General features: G+C 42.2%; 1 pseudogene; it reads left to right on the top strand.

The window, feature by feature from the left end:
• The first annotated feature begins 548 nt into the window (after positions 1-548).
• LOC130032652 (gamma-aminobutyric acid receptor-associated protein-like) lies at positions 549-1325 on the top strand (annotated as a pseudogene).
• The last annotated feature ends 11823 nt before the right edge of the window (positions 1326-13148 follow it).

Raw genomic sequence — 13148 nt, 5'->3', positions numbered from 1 at the left:
AATAAATAGTTCTAATGATGAACATTGAAATTGGGTAAAATTAACGGGCTGGAGCGATAGCACAGCGGGTAGGGTGTTCGCCTTGCAAGCGGCCAACATGGCCGACCCGAGTTCGATTCCTCCGCCCCTCTCGGAGAGCCCGGCAAGCTACCGAGAGTATTCGATATGCCAGACACAGTAACAACAAAAGTCTCCAATGGAGACGTTACTGGGCCCGCTCGAGCAAATCGACGATCAACGGGAGGGCCTTTAAATTTAAAAAATTTAACAGAAGATAAATTTAACAAGGACAGATAATATATGAGAAATTAATTGGAAAATAATTGAGTCAAAATTAAGTAATTTAACTAAAACATCAATAATCTCTAGAGTGAAATGATTGAAACCAGAGTGAATTGTTGATCTCAGTGATGATGATCATAATAGAACAAAACGAAATATTATAAACTGAAGAAATAAAAGATTCATATCACAGGAAAACTAAAAGGAAGCAAAAGAGAGATAGAAACGAATTATTGGGTCCCCCCGGGTTCCCTCAGCGGCAGCCCGGTCCAGCCCGGTTCCCGGGAGGATGAAGTTTGTGTATAAAGAGGAGCATCCGTTCGAGAAGCGCCGCTCTGAGGGCGAGAAGATCCGAAAGAAATATCCGGACCGGGTCCCAGTGATAGTAGAAAAGGCCCCCAAAGCTTGGATAGGAGATCTGGACAAAAAGAAATACCTGGTGCCTTCTGATCTCACAGTTGGTCAGTTTTACTTCTTGATCCAAAAGCAAATTTATCTCCGAGCTGAGGATGCCTTGTTTTAGTTTGTCAACAATATCATTCCACCTACCAGTGCCACTATGGGTCAGCTATACCAGGAATACACGAAGAAGACTTCTTTCTATACATTGCCTACCGTGATGAAAGTGTCTATGGTCTGTGGAGCTGCTGCCCCTGAGGTGAGGTGGGGAGGGTCCCGTTCTAAATAGCCGGCCCCACTTCCTTGACCTCCTTCTCCAGGCTCAACGACCGCCTTCTTTCTTCAGGACCTGCACTTCCTAATGTTTGAGGTTCTCTTCAGCTCCTTTTTGCTGGAGGATTAATGGGGGAGACAGCCTCTAGAACCTTTCTTCTTTCTTCCTCTTTCCCTACCGTTTGTCCACTATACTTTAGACTTCTTGATTGTCAATCTCTGCTATACTCAGTGGTTGTTTTGGTTTCGGTTCCCTGACTGCCCAAGAGGCTCAGAACCCCAAACAATCCCTTCCTTTCACTATCTTCGCTTTTGGAGTTAGATGGAAGGGACTGAAATTGTGGGTGGAAAGTAGGAGGCACAACAATAAAGCGGAAACCACCAATCTGAAAAAAAAAAGAATTATTGTTGAAGTCCTAATGAAAATATACCATGAATAATGTATAAGGCAACCAGTGTTAAATAACCTACCAGCCTCTGAATTTAGCATATTGTAAACATCTCTGAGGTTTATTTCTTGGAGATTTCTATCTATAATTTCATCAATTTATTCTTTTGATTATTGTATAAACTTAAGGTCATTAAGACACTCTGAAATTGCTCTTGTGCACAGTATCAAATATGGTTCCAATATTTTTTTTCATGTAGCTATACAGTTTTACCAGCGCCATTTGTTGAAGCAACATTCTTTGTCCTACTTCAAGTACTTATGTCCTTTTTTTTAAAAAATAGATTAACTACCCATAGATCTGGTGTTTAATTCAAGACTTCATTATGTTCCACAGGTATGCAAGACAAAACAGATATATTACCTTAAGATAATTAAAATGCACCCTCTTTCTCAGTGGATAATATCATTTGTCTTGATATCCTACAATCACCAACATATCACTCAATTCAAAATGTTATTCCTGACTTAGTGTATACTTTTCCCGCCAAACTCTTATCTCATTGTTTTAATAGATTATTGAGGATTGCTAACTTAATATTTTCTGATGATCTCAAATCAACACATCACAGATATTAGAGAAACTCATTTTGGTATAAATTCTATCTACTGTATGATGTATGTAAAATTTAAATGCAGATATACTTTCATGCACTAAATTTCCAAAGTTACATATGTCATATGTATGTATATATTCTCAATTATTCCTAATAGTTGATAGTTAATTCCTATCTAATTCACCTTGTAAATATTGTGACTTACTATCTTCATATTTTCCCCTTTATCTGAATAATACTCTACTAAATGTCTTGGGGAAAGAAGTAGTTGAAAACATAGTTTTATTTAAAATAAAAAACTTAGCCTCATGCCTTGTTCATACATGTGTCCTAGATTGTAACAGAGGAGAAGGGGAAAATATTGATTATGGAGAAGGAGAATTGATAGATGAGAAGCAACAGGAGTTAAAGGGTCAAGGGACTTGAGATGAATTAGGTTTTTTTTTTTTTTGAGTGTGAGAATTGTTGTATTTCTTTCTTTCTTTTTAAATTTTGTTGAATCACCGTGAGATAGGTACAAGTTTTCATGTTTGGGTTACAATCACACAATGATCATACACCCATCCCTCCAGAGGTGCATTAGTTTTAATAAAAAATGATAGAGCTAAATTTCCAAACTACAAAGTCAACAACACTGGAATCAGATTTTAACAGCCAAACTTAAAAAGGTCCTGGTCAAGATGGCAGGCTTGTGTTAGGGAAATAGAAGAGGGAACCTGGGAACACTAATAGAAGGAAGTTGACACTCATGGCCGGATCAGTGCTAAAATATTGAATGTCTAAAGCCCAACCATGATTAACTTTATAAATAATGGTGCTTTAGTAAAATAAAAATTTATAAAATTTGCTGGTAGGCCATCTTGTGCAGAAACAATCCTTGGTTAAAAGAAGATGGGAGGCATTACTTTCCCCAACTTTAAGCTTTACTACAATGGAGCAGTAATTAAAACAGCAAGGTACTGAAATAATGACAGACCTGCAGATGAATAAAAAAAGTGTTGAATATCCTGGCACTGACTCTCAACTGTATGATCACTTTCCTTTGACAAAGGAACAAGAAATGTAAAGTATAGAAAGGAAAGCCTCTTAAATAAGTTGTGCTGGGAAAACTGGGAAGCTACATGCACAAAAAAAAAAAAAAAAAAAAAACCCTCAGACCTCTTAGCCAAGCACAGGGGTCAGAGTCAGATCAAAATGGATTAAAAAATTTAATGTCAAACCTGAATGCATAAGGTAAATAGTGAAAAGTGAATGCATTGATGGTGACATTGATGGTGAAGGCATAATCAAAGACCAAACACCACTGACTAGGCATGTGAAAGCATAATAAACAAATGGAACTACATTGAACTAAGAAGCTTCTGCATCTCAAATAAAACTATGACCAGGATACAAAGACAATGCATGGAATGGGAAAAATATTTATCAAACATCCATCTTCTAAGAGTTTCTATAGATATATAAGGCACTGATAGAACTTTAGATGAAAAATACTTTCAACCTCATCAAAAAATGGGGAGAAGAAATCATTAGTAACTCCCTCAAAGAAGAAATAAAATGGCCAAAAGGCACATGTAATATGCTCACATCACTAATGATCAGCGAGATGCAAATGAAAACAATGAGTTGTCATCTCATGCCACATAGACTGGCACTGAGAACAAGAACAACCAGAGTTGGCATGGATGCGGGGAAAAATTTACTTTCATTCATTGCTCATGGGAATGTCAATTAGTCCAGACATTGTAGAAAAAATATTGTTATTCTTCTAAGAAACTAGAAATTGGACTTCCCTGTTACCCTGCAATACTCCTGGAGATATACCTTAGGATCCCAAAAACAAAATGTAGAAAATACAATATGCATTGCTTTGTTCTTTGCAGCATTAATTACAATGGCCAGAAACTGGAAACAACCCAATTGCCCAAGAGTATGTAAATGGATAAAGAAACTGTGGTACATCTACACAAAAAGATAATACATAGCCATTAGAAAAATTAAGTCATGAAATCTGCTTGCACATGGAAGTTTATGGAGATCAATAATGCTGCATGAAATTAGTCACAGGACAGACATAGAAACATTATTTTTATTTGTGATATATAAAAATACATAGCATGAGACCAATACCCAAGTAAAGATAGTGAAAAGAGAACCAGGAAGACTGGCCAATCGTTGAAGACTTGATACAATTTGGAAGGGGGTTGGGGGTTGCTGTTAGAACATAGAAGGGTCACTATGGCAATGGTAATTGGAAATGATTACCTGATAAGAACTGAGTGCTAAAAGGAGGTAAAGTGATATACATGATAAACTTTCAGTAGCTGTAATGCAAACCACAATAACTAAAATTAAAGAGAAAGGGGAGATAAGAAAAGTATCTGCCACAGAGACAGGCTGGATATGGGGTGCCAGAAGGGGAATCGAGGACATTTGTGGTGGGAAATGTATAATCAGAAAGGGTTGGGTATTAGAACATTGTATCACCGAAACCCAATCATGAACAACTTTGTAACTATGTGTCTCATGATGATTCAATAATTCAATGATTCTGCCGGTTCCTTCATATATGAGGCTCATCCGAACATATGGAGAGTGGTCTTAAGAATGACTGTGCACGCGGCGCTCCTCTCGTCTCAAACCCAGGTCAGACCTACCCCTGGTGTGTGGCCCCGGGACTTCCATCTCTCCCTTCGGGACCTCAGGCATCCCGGCAGACGCCTGGAGAAACGCAGCCGTGAGCGGCTGCCGTCCCCTCTCCGGTAGTCACGCGGCGCTCCTCTCGTCTCAAACCCAGGTCAGACCTACCCCTGGTGTGTGGCCCCGGGACTTCCATCTCTCCCTTCGGGACCTCAGGCATCCCGGCAGACACCTGGAGAAACGCAGCCGTGAGCGGCTGCCGTCCCCTCCCCGGTAGTCACGCGGCGCTCCTCTCGTCTCAAACCCAGGTCAGACCTACCCCTGGTGTGTGGCCCCGGGACTTCCATCTCTCCCTTCGGGACCTCAGGCATCCCGGCAGACGCCTGGAGAAACGCAGCCGTGAGCGGCTGCCGTCCCCTCCCCGGTAGTCACGCGGCGCTTCTCTCGTCTCAAACCCAGGTCAGACCTACCCCTGGTGTGTGGCCCCGGGACTTCCATCTCTCCCTTCGGGACCTCAGGCATCCCGGCAGACGCCTGGAGAAACGCAGCCGTGAGCGGCTGCCGTCCCCTCTTCACTACTCATGCGGCGCTCATCTCATCTCAAACCCAGTTTTCCGTAGCGGTGTGGCCTCTTCAGAAGTGGGCGTGGCTTCAGAAGTGGGCGTGGCTTCAGAAGTGGGCGTGGCTTCAGAGTGGGCGTGGCCTATTTTCCGGCCGCAAGTTGTCTACTAATTCAAAAGAACCTAGTTGCCAAGGAATTTAGTCCCCAACATACTCAGCAATATGAAGAAACAAAGAAAATCCCCACCTCAAGTGGAGGACAACAAAAACAATCCAGAAATTCTGTCGATACAGCTCACCTAAGAGATCTCTCTGACACAGAATTCAGATATGAAGTCATCAAGATGTTCAATCAACTCAATGAAACGGTCAGACAGACAGCCAGTAACACCACAGAAAAAATCGACAAATTACGCGAAGAAATGAGAGCAGAAATGTCACGATTAAAAGAGTCCATAGATGAAATGAGAAACTCAGTTTCTTCTCTTAAAAATAGAATGACCGCAGCGGAAGAGAGAATCAGTGAGCTGGAAGATCAGCTGCAACAAACCAACACGCAACAACAAACAGTGGCAAGGGACCTCAAAATGGCTCTACAGAGAATCAGAGTCCTAGCAGATGATTCCAAGAGGAACAATATTAGAATCATGGTACTACCTGAACCTCAGGGAAACAACCCCAACGAAAAAAACACCGTCAAACAAATCATTGCTGAAAAATTCCCAGAGCTCTGCAATGCAGCCATTCAGGTTCAAGAAGCCCGAAGGGTGCCAGCTAAAAGAGACCCCAACAAAAACACTCCAAGGCATATCATAGTTAGAATGATTGATGCTGCCGATAGAGACACAATACTGCAAGCAGCAAGGGCAAAGAAGTAAATCACATACAAAGGAGCACCCCTTAGATTCACAGCAGACCTATCAGAGGAAACCCTGCAAGCCCGAAGGCAGTGGCAAGATATAGTAAAAAAACTCACTGAAATGAATGCTTCCCCAAGAATACTCTATCCAGCTAAACTCTCCCTCAAAATCGAAGGAACAGTACACTATTTTCTAGATAAACAGCAGCTCAGGAACTTCATAGACTCAAAACCAAACCTAAAGCAAGGCCTAAAGGGGCTACTATAAGAAAAGACAAACCCTACAACCACAACACACCCTACAGAAAATGACACAAAACCCCATAACCATACTCTCTCTCTCTCAATATCAATGGTCTAAATTCACCATTGAAGAGACACAGAGTGGCAAAATGGATACAGAGACAGAACCCAACATTCTGCTGCCTACAAGAAACTCATCTCAACAGCCAGAACAAACACAGACTCAAAGTCAAAGGATGGAAAACAATCCTGCAAGCAAACAGCCCCTTCAAAAAAGCTGGGGTGGCCGTACTTGTATCCGACAACATTAATTTCACATTGAAAAAGATTAGAAGGGACAGTGAAGGCTATTTTCTCTTCATCAAGGGAATCATACAGCAGGAAGAAATCACACTCTTAAATGTATACGCACCTAATGAGGGAACAGCTAAATATCTAAAACAACTGCTAACAAATTTTAAGGAGGACATCACTACCAACACAATAGTACTTGGAGACTTCAACATCGCCTTATCAACTCTGGATAGATCAACAAGAACAAAACCCAGCAAGGAATTATTGGCTTTGAAAGAAGAAATAGAAGAGAAAGGGCTTATGGACTTATACAGGGCTTTACACCCCAAAAAGAAAGAATACACATTCTTCTCCAGTGCGCACGGAACATTTTTCAAAATAGACCATGTCTTAGGACACAAAACATACCTCAACAGAATCAGGAAGATAGAAATAGTATCAGCCATGACGCACTGAGGATAGAAGTGAATCACACACTGACAAGGAGAACAAAATCAAACACCTGGAAATTAAACAACTTGATGCTGAACAATGAGTGGGTCAAGAACGAAGTCAAGGACGAAATCAAAAGATACCTGGAAACAAATGAGAATGAAGACACAAACTACCAGAACTTATGGGATGCAGCGAAAGCTGTATTAAGGGGAAAATTTATAGCTCTGCAAGCATAACTTAAGTCGATAGAAACGATGCACATAAACAACTTGACCTCACAGCTCAAGACCTTAGAAAAGGATCAACAGAAAGAGCCTAAATCAGGCAGAAGGAAAGAGATCATAAAACGTAGAGCAGAAATCAACGACATGGAAAACAAAGAAACAATCCGAAAGATCAATGAAACCAAGAGCTGGTTCTTCGAGAAAATAAATAAGATAGATAAACCACTAGCAACACTCACAAAGAAACAGAGAGAGAGCCTTAATAAATCGAATCAGAAATAAGAATGGGGATATCACAACAGAAACTAAAGAAATTCAAGAGATCATCAGAGACTACTTTGAAAGTCTGTATGCCACGAAACAAGAGAACCTAGAAGAAATGGATAAATTCCTGGATTCCTATCATCTCCCAAAGCTGAAGCAAGAAGATATAGAGTACCTGAATAGACCTATTCACATCAAGGAAATTGAAACTGTAATCAAAAGTCTTCCCAAAAACAAAAGCCCAGGTCCAGATGGATTTACCAGCGAATTTTTCCAAACATTTAAAGAGGACCTATTGCCAGTTCTTCTCAAGCTTTTCCAGGAAATTGAAAAAACGGAAACTCTCCCAAACAGTTTCTATGAAGCCCATATCTCTCTAATACCAAAAGGAAACAAAGACACCACAAGAAAAGAAAATTACCGGCCAATATCCCTGATGAACACGGATGCGAAGATTCTCAACAAAATACTAGCCAATAGAATTCAACAACTCATCAAAAAGATCATACATCATGACCAAGTAGGATTCATCCCAGGGATGCAAGGATGGTTCAACATTCGGAAATCAATCAACATAATCCATCATATCAACAAAAGAAAAGATAAAAATCATATGATCATATCAATAGATGCAGAAAAAGCATTTGACAAGATCCAGCACCCATTCATGATGAAAACCCTTGCCAAAATGGGGATAGAGGGGACTTTCCTCAATATAGTTAAAGCCATCTACCAAAAACCTACATCAAACATCATCCTCAATGGGGAAAAACTGAGAGCCTTCCCCCTAAGGTCAGGGACGAGACAAGGATGCCCACTCTCTCCACTGCTGTTCAATATAGTACTGGAATTACTTGCAATAGCGATTAGGCAAGAAAAAGATATTAAGGGCATCCAGATAGGGAAAGAAGAAATTAAGCTCTCACTATTCGCAGATGACATGATACTATACTTAGAGAACCCTAAAACCTCTACCAAGAAACTCCTAGAAACAATAGGCTTGTATAGTAAAGTGGCAGGCTATAAAATCAATACCCAAAAATCCATGGCTTTCCTATATGCAAATAGTGAAAGAGAAGAAAGTGACATGAAGAAAACAATTCCATTCACAATTGTGCCCCAGAAAATCAAGTACTTAGGAATCGCCTTAACTAAGGAAGTAAAGGATCTGTACAAAGAAAACTACAAAACGCTACTACGGGAAATAAAAGAGGACATGAGGAAATGGAAAAATATCCCCTGTTCATGGATGGGGAGAATCAACATTGTCAAAATGGCAATACTTCCCAAGGCACTGTACAAATTCAATGCAATCCCTATAAGGATACCCACGACATTCTTCAAAGAAATGGAGCAAACACTCCTGAAATTTATTTGGAACAATAAGCCCCCACGAATAGCTAAAGCAATTCTTGGGAAAAAGAAAATGGGAGGAATCAACCTACCTAACTTCAAGCTCTACTACAAAGCAGTAATAATCAAAACAGCATGGTACTGGAACAAAGGCAGAGTTGCAGACCAATGGAACAGAGTTGAATATACTGACATCTCCTCCCAAACATATAATCATCTAATCTTCGATAAGGGGGCAAGAAAAGTGAAATGGAGCAGGGAAAGCCTCTTTAATAAATTGTGCTGGCAAAACTGGACGGCTACATGCAAAAAAGTGGGCTCAGATCTCTGCGTAACGCCATGCACAAAAGTAAGATCGAAATGGATTTATGACCTCAACATCAGACAGGAATCCATAATGTTTATTGAAGACAAAGTTGGCAAAACTCTCCACGATATTGAAGTTAGTGGTATCTTCAAAGATGTCACGCCACTGGCCGAGCAAGTGAAAATAGAGATAGACAAATGGGACTATCTTAAACTAAGAAGCTTCTGCACCTCAAAAGAACAGTGACCAAAATACAAAGACAGCCTACAGAATGGGAAAGAATATTCACCAAATACACATCTGACAAGGGGTTGATATCAAGGATATACAAGGTACTGGTTAAACTACACAAGAAGAAATCACCCAACCCCATCAAAAAATGGGGCGAGGAAATGAACAGAAACTTTCGCAAAGAAGAAATCCGAATGGCAAAAAGGCACATGAGAAAATGCTCTACATCACTAATCATCAGAGAGATGCAGATCAAAACAACAATGAGATATCATTTCACACCACAGAGACTGGCCCACATCCACAAGAACAAAAGCAACAGGTGCTGGCGCGGATGTGGCGAGAAAGGGACCCTTCTTCACTGCTGGTGGGAATGCAGGCTGGTCCAACCCTTTTGGAAAACAGTATGGACGATTCTCAAAAAATTAGAATTTAATCTCCCATTTGACCCAGCTATAGCACTCCTGGGAATATATCCCAGAGAGGCAAAAAGGTATAGTCGAAGTGACATCTGCAATTGTTTGTTCATTGCAGCACTCTTTACAATAGCCAGAATCTGGAAAAAACCTGAGTGCCCGAGAACAGATGACTGGTTAAAGAAACTTTGGTACATTTACACAATGGAGTACTATGTAGCTGTTAGAAAAGATGAAGTTATGAAATTTACATACAAGTGGTACTACATGGAAAGTATCATGTTAAGCGAAATGAGTCAGAAAGAGCGGGATAGACACAGAAAGATTGCATTCATCTGGGGAACATAAAGGAACAAAACGGGAGACTAACACCCAGGAATGGCTCAGATTAGTACCAGGAATTTTGCTCCATGACTTGAATGCCAGCCACACGTTCTAGGTGAGAAGGAAGCTCAGATAGAGAAGAGAGCACCAAATAAAGGGTGTTGTGAAGACCCTCCCAGGGTGGGAGAGTCATGCTAAAAGTAGTCTATAGACCAAACATGATTGCCACTCAATGCCTCTCTGGCAAAACACAGTACCCAAAAGAAGAGAGAGAGAACAAGGGGGAATGCCCTGCCACAGCGGCAGGGTGGGACGGGGGGAGAGGGATGGGGGGTGGGAGGGATGCTAGGACCCGTGGCGGGGGAGGATGGGCACTGGTGGAGGGATGGGTACTTGATCATTGTATAACTGAAACCCAAGCACAAAAATTTATAAGTCTATAAGTGTACTTCATGGTGTTTCACTAATAAAAAAAAATGATAAAAAAAAATAAGAATGACTGTGACTGAAAACAGAGGTCTTCTGCTGCCGGGGCTCTGCTCGGGGTGGGGAGGTAAACTCAACCCACCTTCCTCCAAGAGGCCCCGGTGAGGACAGCCAGGCATGGAGGCAGGAAACCCTGCACTGTTTTCTTCCGGGAGCTGGGTTTTATAGTCTCTGGGTCTTGGCTGTTGCATAGTTACTTTATTTTTTTTCTTATATTTATTTATTGAATCAATGTGGGAAAAGTTACCAAGCTTTCAGGTTTAAGTCTCGGTCATACAATGATCAAACACCTTTCCCTTCACCGGTACTCATTTTTAACCACCAACAACCCCAGTATACCCCCATCCCACTCCTCCCAATGCCTGTGAGGCAGATGATTTCTGCTTAACTTTTCTCTACATTGATTGAATTCAACACTTCGACAAAAGGTGCACCATTATTGTTTAGAATCCCCCCCCCCCAACAATCAGAATTGCTGGAAAGGCCCTGTGAAATACTTTGTTTTCTACAGCTGGTATGAGAATCATATAATGTCATATAATGATTTTGAATTTCTGTGAAGAGCCAGAGAATTACGAGATTGGTTTCTGTGCGTCTGGTGTTATGGCTGTGCTGGAGAGCCATTCGTGGAGGGCAACTTGTGACCTTGGTAGGGCATGAAGGACGAGCGGTATCCCCCTTCCCATGAGACTGCATTTGCCGCGTCACTGTTGGCTTATACCTGGCTTTCCTGTAAGCTCTGAGGTGGTGGCCACATTGCTCCCGGCAGGGAAAAGGTGGAAGGGAGCAACACCCTTTCCTTCCTGAGGAGGCATGGTGCTGTAGTTTAACTCATGGTCCATTCACTTTTCTGCCACAAGCTGGTGGGCTCTGGATTAAGTCCTTTCGCCTCTGGAGCCATGGGCATGCCAGAGAGCAGCTTGTGGGGGGCAAATCGTGACCTCAGAGGGTGTGAAGGATGAGCCGGTACTGCCCCCCTTCCCATGAGACTGCAGTTGCCCTGTCACCACTGGCTCATACCTGGCTTTCCAATAAGCGCTGAGGCAGCAGCCACCTTGTATGTGGTCCAGATGCATTTCTGCCAAAAGCCGCTGGGTTTCGAGATTTGTTTCTGAGTCTCTGCGGTCATGTTCATTAATCTGCTTGATCAGGAGCCAGAGAGGCCGTTTGTAGGCGGCGACTCAGGGTCTCACTGGGATGGGGAGGAAAGAGCCTGTTCCACCCCCATCTGGTGAGGCCCCACATTTCTCATCATTGAAGGCTCAAACCTGACAGTTCTGTGGTCTCTGGAGGATGGCGGTCACCAGGCCACCAGGGGGAACAGGCCAAAGCACAAAACCTATTTCCACCTGGAGTGTCCCAGCGCCAGTAACCTATTGCAGGAACAGTATGCATTTCTGCCAAAAGCCTTTGACTTCTGAGATTCGTTTCTGAGTCTCTGGGATCATGGCCATCAAGCAGTTTGATCAGGAACCAGAGAGGCCATGCCTCCAATGATGTAGCTGAGCTGGATGTCGTTTGTGGGTGTGTCTCCCACATACCTAACTTTTGGCAGTTTACTTTCTTGGTAAACTTTGCCCCATGTTTTTGGAGTCTGGCCAAAGGCACAGCAGCAATGTTGGGGTATCTGAAAGTCTGACGGTGCCATCAGGCTGCTGGCATAGTTACTCGAGCTCGAGCGGGCCCAGTAACGTCTCCATTGGAGACTTTGTTGTTACTGTGTTTGGCATATTGAATACGTCACGGGGAGCTTGCCAGGCTCTGCCGTGTGGGCGAGATACTCTCGGTAGCTTGCTGGGCTTTCTGAGAGGGGCAGAGGAATCGAACTCGGGTCGGCCATGTTGGCTGCGTACAAGGCAAATTCCCTACCGCTGTGCTATTGCTCCAGCCCACTGGCATAGTTACTTTAGAGAAATATCCTTTGTGTATAGACTCAGGAAGACAGTTAAGGCTATGATTTTGTAACTTGGGAGTTAATTGACTCTGAATACTATTCACTCCAGGGAATCAGTTTTCTCTAAGCCTCAGTTCCGCTTACTTCCTAGCACCTCAAAAGCAGGGTCCTGACAACAGACTGGATGGACCACGGCAAGCTGTGAGCTACCCTGGCATCGAAATGGGCTAGGCCAAAGTGCCACACCACTTAACTGTAAGTTAAGAGCATGGTCATGGACAAATCCTGTCATTATCCAAAAGATAACAACTAATAACTGCTATAGTTAGAAAAGATTAATCCGACCTGTACACTGTAGTCTGGGATCTATAGTGAGTTTTCCCCAGCAGAGCCACCCTATAAGCTTAATGTATCTCTTCTCTTTACTGCATCCTTACAAAATGACTAATATTCAGAAGTAGAATTAAGATGAATGTGCCAAATGCAGTAACTAGTGTCACAATGGAGACATTACTGGGCCCAATCGAACAAAATCGATGAACAACGGAAGGCCAGTGATTGTGACAGTGACAGTTTAAATGGTTATTGGACGAAGGAAAGGAGAAAAACCCCTAGGTGGTATTTACCCTTTGATTGGATCTCCTGGCTGCAGGACATC

This window comes from Sorex fumeus, unplaced genomic scaffold (genome assembly GCF_029834395.1).
Source record: "Sorex fumeus unplaced genomic scaffold, SorFum_2.1 ptg000050l, whole genome shotgun sequence".
In the NCBI taxonomy this organism is placed as follows: domain Eukaryota; kingdom Metazoa; phylum Chordata; class Mammalia; order Eulipotyphla; family Soricidae; genus Sorex; species Sorex fumeus.
Note: the sequence above shows the minus strand (reverse complement) of the source record. Positions and strands in the feature narration are given on the sequence as shown.